An 8,394-nucleotide genomic window follows, 5' to 3' on the forward strand; every position below is an offset into this window, starting at 1 on the left:
AATGAGGCGGTACTGAGGGTGCTGAGGATTGGCAACGCCTACGCCTCGATGATGCGCCGCCTCATGGTCTCGGATACCATTCGCTGGTCTAGGGACATTTACGTGGAGCACGTGTCTGGCGTGCGCCAGTACGCCGCTCCCTCCCGCCCCTCGGCTGAGGGGGTGCTCGCGACACCCCCCCGCGCGATTCGCCGGCGTTGGCCCACCAATGCGTAGGTGCGGCACTTCACGCGTCTTCGTCCTATTTATTTATTGTTTTTTGCGTCTCGGGTGTACATGTCGCGTAATTTATTAAGTGCGTTGTCTTGCCCACTTTTATTTATTTATCTACTCGCAGCGGCGAGGGAGCAGGGTTTTGCCCTGCTCTAATTTTATTTTAACCCGTTTTTATATTTTTATATATTTTATTGCATGTTGTGTGGGCCTGTCTGTTCCGAGTATGAATGCCGCGTATCTAATATTGTATTTTAGCCGAGAATGTGTGTGTCGCGTTTTACATTTAATTTTATTTATTATTCTTTTGCCGCGTGCGCGCCCCCGGGTCCTTTTATCTCCGACCTCTTATCTGTGATTGGCCCGGGGGCGGTTGCTGTGATTTAGATATACATTGCCCCGGTCAGTCAGCCGGGGCAATCTATTTATCACCTTTTTATATCGTCGACCTGGGGGAGGCTAGTGCTCCCCCAGCGCGTTAGTTTTAGTGCCCACTGGCGGGAGGGGCTATTGTCTCCCGCCCATATTTTAAGTATATTGCGCGCGGCTAATTGCCGACTTTTTATTGTATTCGCACCCCGGGGGGGTGCTGTCCCCCCGGGGAACATTAATTCAAAATAAACGGCAATTTATCTGTTCTTATCAGCTTAATATCTGATACAATCCCCATAGGGGATTCAGAATATTAAACTGATTTTTGGAACCTGGCGGGTGACCGGAGCTTGCTCCGACTCTGCCGCGGGTCGGCCTGGCATTGCAGTACCGTCAGGAACGGCCTAATAATCTGGTAAAGCACAACCCCATCAGGTTATTAGGTATCAACCCCGTGGCAGATAACCTGCTTGCACCAGGTTTTCCGAAGATCGGTGCGATACGCTGGATCCCTGGGGTGCCTACGCGCACCTAACCTCTCTCTCGCGCGTGGGCTTTAGAGTGTTAGACTTAGCTCAGAGAAGAGTTTTATTTATTGTATATTTATATATTCCGCGAGTGAGTGTCCGCGATATTCGTTTTGCCGGGAAGCGACTTGTGTTTTCGTGTCCGCGCGCGTATAAGTGAAGTGCCGCGACGCGTGTGCTCCGCGAAGTTTTGTGGTCAGGGCTCCCTCGACCTGGGGCTCTGCGCCGAGAGTGACGTGCGGCAGTGCGGTGAGTGTGCGGTGCGCGGGTGTGGTGCGTGCGTGTGGTGCATCGCGGTGCGGCGGTGCATCGTTGCACCTGTTGTTGTGACGGCGGGGCGCCGCATCGCGATCCGCCGCCGCGGGGTGCCTGCATACACACGTGTGTAGGTTATCCCGCCACGTGCCGCCTCCGCGTTCCGCGCGCGGGGTTCCGTGCTTGCCGCGCGTCGTAATTTTATTAATTGTTTTTGTTTTATTTATTATTAATTTATTGTTATGGCGCAGAGCCCGCTCGAAGTCGTATTGACTTATCCCCTGGCGGAGCGGGTGTGTTGCCCGCGATGCTGGGGGAGCACAGACAGAAACGTCAGGTCGAGGGGCGATTTCTGCGACACGCAGCATTTGTCGCGTCATATTCGTAAATTCCATCCGGGGGACACAATAGCGTACGTGTGCTCAATATGTAACTTTAGGGGGACAGGCGCGGTCCCCTATCGTCGTGTTAAAGAACATTTTGAGAAGGAGCACGTCCCCCGGACGGAAGCTGCGTGTCGCACAGTACGCGGAGCACAGAGAACTCTGAATAATATTGGTGGTGTTTCAGGTGTGCGGACCCGGGCCTCTGCATCGGCCCCATCTGCATCGGCGTCGGCTGGACCATCGTCGCGAAGCCTCGCCTCCTCGCGGCCACCCACGTCGCACTCCGCGGCCACGACGTCACGAGTAACACCACCTGCAACAACAACAGCATCCGCAGGAACATCCCGGTCACCAGGAGCAGCAGGAGAGTCCCCCTCCTACGCGGCTGTCACCGCAGCGGGGCCAGCGACACGAAGAACATCTCCGTCGCTGGCCACAACATCAACACGTGGGGCGGCCATTTTGACATCTCAGGCCGCCATGACAGCCGCCATATTGGGTGCCGCCACTAGGAGGACGTCGGCCGCCGCAACTAAAGGTAAGGCGCATCCACAGTCTTATGGCGGATCCACAGGACAAGATGGCGCGGCCAATAGGAGATGCCCGTCCGGACAAGCGGCAAGAGAGGCGCGCAAAAGCCCCCGCAGACCATCCAGCGGGGGCAAATCATCTACAGGGAGTGCCGCAGGGGCCCCGCCGTCCACCACCAGCCAGGCGGGGCCCTCGTTTAATAGGAATTTGCGGCGTTCCACGAGCGCGCCTCTCGTGAAGAGCGGCGCATCCAGGCCGGCACGCGCGCCCCCCAGGAGGTCCCCTGCCGCCGAATCTCCATCCTTCGGCGGCATGGGGGGCGCATGGAGGAGGACGCCCGAGAGGACCCCCCCGACGACATCCTGTGGGGGTCCTACAACAAGGAGCAGATCTCGGGCGTCAAGCGTGCCGGTCGAGAAGCGCGCTTTACAGACGGGCCCCCTGGCCCGACCATCGGCCAGGGGCGTACCGCGGGGGCCCCCTTCCTCAGGGAGGAACACCAGAGGGGCCCAGCCGGCGATGACATCCCCAGCCGGCACCGCGGTACGGAATCTCAGTGCCGCGCTGACGCTGCAGGCATCCGGGGGGGCGAGGGGTGGGGCGAGGACGCCCACCCCGCAACGAGGGACCCCGCCCCCCCGAATGACCCCCACCACGCCGCCTTCCATCTGCGGCGTGTGCGCGGGGGTCATTACACCACCATTTGTGCCTGCGGCGTCGGGATCCGCCACGCTGACCACCCAGACGGTGACCACATCGACTTGCGGGTCCCCCGTGATGGCCACGGGGTACACCGCGGGGAGGGTCACTCCATCGAGACCCTCCCCCCTCCCTACCATCCTGGAGGGGTCACCGTTGGAGGTGGTCGGCGGGATGCGCCTTCCTTCAACCCCCTCAACACCGGGGCGGGAGGAGCGGCGGCATCAAGGAGCGGCGCCCCCCTCATCACCATCGGAGGACGAGGGGGACTCGGGTGGGCCGTGGAGGAGGTGCGTGGGAAGAAGAGCGAGGAGGAGGTGGAGCGGCGACTCCAGCGGGAGCGATGGTCCGACGCCGGTGGGGCTGAGGCGGACGCCCGGTCATCCGCCACAAACGCCGGCGAATGTAACAACGACGCCTAACCTACGACCGTGTTCGGTCGTCTTGCAGCGGACGATGGTCCGCTCCGTTCGAGGGGTTGCTGCGGGCATCCCACAGCCGGGGACCAGCGTGGAGGGGGCACCGGGAGAGCGTGCTGAAGAAAGCATCGCGGGACATCCGAGTGCCCAGGTTGGTGTCCTTGGGGTGATGGGCCGTCGGCGGGGCGTTCCCGCAATCGGCGGCCCCGGAGCGAGCGGTGAGGCACCGCCGGTCCCTAGGAGCGGGGGCGGGGGGCACCACCGAAACCCGCGGCGTGCTAACCCCCCGCCCGGCTTGCCGTCCGGTGGCCAACCGGCCCCTGCGGCTGTCGCAAGACAGCACAGGCGGCAACGTGTGGCTGCTCGTGACGCGCTGGTCTGGCGGGTGGAGGCCGTCGCCTCGATTGCGGACCTGGAGGAGGTGGCGGCTGCTGTCGCCACCTTCTTCGGGGAGGATGCAGCGAGAGCGGTTGGCGGGGGTGCACCCGGCGCCCGCGACCGTCCGGATCGGTCGCGTGAGGCGCGGGCGCGTCGGGGTGAGGGGGGAGTGCCGGCGCGAGACGGCGTTAGGAGGGGGCCGGCACCGGCCGGTCCCCAGCAGCAGGGAGAAGGGCGCGGGGGCTGGGTGCGCGAAGCTACGCGCATACAGGCCCTGTACAGGGCGAACCGTCGCAAGGCGGTCCGAGAAGTGCTGCAGGGGCCCGCTGAATCGTGCCAAGTGCCGAGACAGCGGGTCCAGGCGTACTTCGAAGGGCTGTACCGCGGCGGGGAACACCTGGACGGCCTGGGCGCGGAGGTGGAGCGTGCTGACCCCTTGGCCGATGAGGGGGAGTCCGCGCTCCTGGATCCCTTCACGGAGTTGGAGGTGGACCGTCGGCTCCGGCGTATGACGAACTCTGCGCCGGGTCCCGACGGTGTCACTTACCGTGACCTTCGTGGAGCGGATCCGGGAGTGCGGCTCCTCACCGCGTTATTTAACGCGTGTTATCGGCTCGAGGCAGTCCCAGCGTCCTGGAAGACCTCCAACACCGTATTGGTGTACAAAAAAGGCGACCGGGACATGTTAGAGAACTGGCGCCCTCTCGCGCTGGGGGACACTGCCCCCAAACTTTTCGCGGCGCTCGTTGCCGATCGTTTGACCGACTGGGCGGTCAACAACAACAAGCTTAGTCCGGCACAGAAGGGATTCCTGCGGGACGAGGGGTGCTTTGAGCACAACTTTGTCCTGCAGGAGATCCTAACTGATGCGCGGAGGACTAGGCGGCAGGCGGTCGTCGCGTGGCTGGACCTTTCCAACGCGTTTGGTTCGGTCCCGCACGCGGTGATCCGCCGCGCTCTCGTTCGCTCCGGGGTGCCGGGGGGCATCGTTCGTACATGGCAGTCCATGTATGAGGGATGCACCACGCGGGTGCGCGCGGCCGGCGGGTTCACCGACCCCATCCCTGTTCGCTCGGGGGTTCGGCAAGGTTGTCCGCTGAGCCCGATAGTATTTGACCTCGCTATCGACTCGGTACTGCGTGCAATTACCGACGTCGATGCGGGGTTCGATCTATTGGGCTCGCGCTTTAGCGTTTTAGCGTATGCGGACGACATTGCACTCGTTGCCGATACGCCCGAGGGAATGCAGCGGCTCCTGGCTGCTGCAGAGGACGGAGCATCGTCGGTGGGGTTGCGGTTCAACCCTGCTAAATGTGCCACCCTGCACATCGGTGCAGGAGCAGGCGGCAGGGTCCTACCGACGACCTTCGAAATCCAGGGAGAGCCCGTCCATCCCCTTGCGTCCGGTGAGCCGTATCACCATCTCGGTATCCCGACGGGTTGCTCGGTCGACCAAACGCCATTCGCGACTATCGGGGGCCTCCTTGAGGATCTTCGCGCGGTTGACCGATCCCTCCTTGCCCCGTGGCAGAAACTGGAGGTCGTGGCAACGAACATCCTGCCACGGATGGACTTTCTGCTGCGGGGGGCCACAGTGGAGAAGCGTCCCCTGAAGGCGGCGGACTTGGAGATCCGCCGCAAAGCCAAGGCCTGGCTCAACCTCCCGCAGAGAGCCAGCGCGGAAGTGGTCTACCTCCCCCCGAAACGCGGGGGTTGTGGGCTACTTCCGCTAGCTGACCTCGCGGACGTCCTGTCCGTCGCGCACGTCTTCCGTATGCTTACGGCTGGCGACGCGACGGTCAGGACGCTCGCGTGGGCGTCTCTGCGGGGAGTTGTGGCCAGGCGGATTGGCGGTCCTCCGACCAGCGAGGACATCGCGGCCTTCCTCTCCGGTTCGCAGGAGGGGAGGTTGCGCGAGGGAGGGGAGCGCTCCCTGTGGTCGTCGGCTCGGAATGCTGCGCGGAGGCAGTCTGAGAGGTTGTCCCTTCGGTGGGAATGGTGTGAGGCGACCGAGGGGCTCATTGTCGGGTGCCGACGTCCCGGAGGCGACGCGGTAAAGGTGCCACCTGGTGCTCGCAACCAGGTGGTTACTCGTCTGCGCTCAGCGGTGGCGGCTTTCTATTCGGGTACGCTGTTGCGTAAGCCGGACCAGGGGAAGGTGTTCGAGGTGTCGTCGCGGGCGGGCGTGAGTAATCACTATGTCCGCGGCGGCAGCTTCACTCGCTTCGCCGACTGGCGCTTTATCCATCGCGCCAAATTGGATGTCCTCCCTCTCAACGGTGCACGCCGCTGGGGGGAGGCAGACCGAAGGTGTCGGCGTTGCGGGGCAGCAGCCGAGACCCTTCCCCATGTTTTAGGTCATTGTGGGGTACACTCCGCCGCCATTCAGCTGAGGCACGACGCCGTATTGCACCGCCTCTGGAAGGCTTGCCGTATGCCTGGGGAGAAGCGGGTAAACCGGCGGGTTGAGGGCATGGAGGGCGAACTCGGGGAGCTACGGCCCGATCTTGTGGTCTGGCACGAGCGCTCCAAGTGTGTCGTCATCTGCGACGTGACGATCCCCTTCGAGAACCGCTGGGTGTCCTTCGATGAGGCTAGGGCGAGGAAAGTCGCCAAATACTCGCCCTTGGCTGAGGAGCTCCAGCGGCGGGGATATCGCGTCGTAGTGACGGCCTTCGTCGTCGGTGCCCTTGGCTCGTGGGATCCGAGGAATGAGGCGGTGTTGAGAGTGCTGAGGATTGGCAACGCCTACGCCTCGATGATGCGCCGCCTCATGGTCTCGGATACCATTCGCTGGTCTAGGGACATCTACGTGGAGCACGTGTCTGGCGTGCGCCAGTACGCCGCTCCCTCCCGCCCCTCGGCTGAGGGGGTGCTCGCGACACCCCCCCGCGCGATTCGCCGGCGTTGGCCCACCAATGCGTAGGTGCGGCACTTCATGCGTCCTCGTACTTATTTATTTTTTCCGTTCCGAGTGTGTGTGTCGCGTAAATTATTAAGTGCGTCGTCTCGCCCACTTGTATTTATTTATTTGCTCGCAGCGGCGAGGGAGCAGGGTTTTTTACCCTGCTCTATTTTATTATTTAACCCTGTTTTGTTTATTTTATTTTATTGCATGTTGTGTGGGCCTATCTGTTCCGAGTGCGAATGTCGCGTCCCAATATTGTATTTTATTCGAGTATGTGTGTGCCGCGTTTTTTACATATTTAATTTTATTTACTCTTTGCCGCGTGCGCGCCCCCGGGTCCTTTTATCTCTGACCTATCTGTGATTGGCCCGGGGGCTAATGCTGTGATTTGATGTACATTGCCCCGGTCAGCCAGCCGGGGCAATTTATTATCACCTTTTTATTCCGTCGACCTGGGGGAGATTAGTGCTCCCCCAGAGCGTTAGTTGTAGTGCCCACTGGCGGGGGGGGCCAATGTCCCCCGCCCATAATTTTAATTTTTTATATAGCGCGCGGCTAATTGCCGCTTTTTATTGTATTCGCACCCCGGGGGGGTGCTGTCCCCCCGGGGAACATTAATTGTGAAAATAAACGGCAATTTATCTGTTCTTATCAGCTTAATATCTGATACAATCCCCATAGGGGATTCAGAATATTAAACTGATTTTTGGAACCTGGCGGGTGACCGGAGCTTGCTCCGACTCTGCCGCGGGTCGGCCTGGCATTGCAGTATCGTCAGGAACGGCCTAATAATCTGGTAAAGCACAACCCCATCAGGTTATTAGGTATCAATCCCGTGGCAGATAACCTGCTTGCACCAGGTTTCCGAAAATCGGCGCGGTACGCTGGATCCCTGGGGTGCCCACGTGCACCTAACCTCTCTCTCGCGCGTGGGCTTCTAGTCATATTTTAAAGTATTGCGACTTAGCTCAGAGAAGCATTTTATTTATTGAGTATTTTTATACCCGCGAGTGTGTGTCCGCGATAATCGTTTGCCGGGAAGTGATATCGTGTTCGTGCGCGCGTAAAAGTGAGGTGCCGCGACGCGTGTGCTCCGCGAGTCTTTGGTTAGGGCTCCCTCGACCTGGGGCTCTGCGCCGAGAGTGACGTGCGGCAGTGCGGTGAGTGTGCGGTGCGCGGGTGTGGTGAGTGCGTGTGGTGCATCGCGGTGCGGCGGTGCATCGTTGCACCTGTTGTTGTGACGGCGGGGCGCCGCATCGCGATCCGCCGCCGCGGGGTGCCTGCATACACACGTGTGTAGGTTATCCCGCCACGTGCCGCCTCCGCGTTCCGCGCGCGGGGTTCCGTGCTTGCCGCGCGTCTAGATTTTATTTATTTATTTATTCATTTATTATTGTTATGGCGCAGAGCCCGCTCGAGGTGGTGCTGACGTACCCCTTGGCGGAGCGGGTATGTTGCCCGCGATGCTGGGGCAGCACCGACCGAAACGTCAGGTCGAGGGGCGACTTCTGTGACACGCAGCATTTATCGCGTCACATAAGAAAATTCCACCCGGGGGACACTATTGCATATGTGTGCTCCATATGTAATTATAGGGGGACAGGCGCGGTCCCCTACAGAAGAGTGAAAGAACATTTTGAGAAGGAGCACGTCCCCCGGACGGAAGCTGCGTGTCGCACAGTACGCGGAGCACAAAGAACTCTGAA

General features: G+C 60.8%; 2 pseudogenes; both read left to right on the forward strand.

Annotated features, from left to right (window-relative positions):
* The first annotated feature begins 819 nt into the window (after positions 1-819).
* On the forward strand, positions 820-998 carry LOC138940947 (U2 spliceosomal RNA; annotated as a pseudogene).
* Positions 999-7,301: 6,303 nt separating this feature from the next.
* LOC138940944 (U2 spliceosomal RNA) lies at positions 7,302-7,482 on the forward strand (annotated as a pseudogene).
* The last annotated feature ends 912 nt before the right edge of the window (positions 7,483-8,394 follow it).

Source organism: Polyergus mexicanus, unplaced genomic scaffold (genome assembly GCF_030449975.1).
Source record: "Polyergus mexicanus isolate NDT 795.1 unplaced genomic scaffold, iyPolMexi1.0 SCAF_17, whole genome shotgun sequence".
Taxonomy (NCBI): Eukaryota; Metazoa; Arthropoda; class Insecta; order Hymenoptera; family Formicidae; genus Polyergus; species Polyergus mexicanus.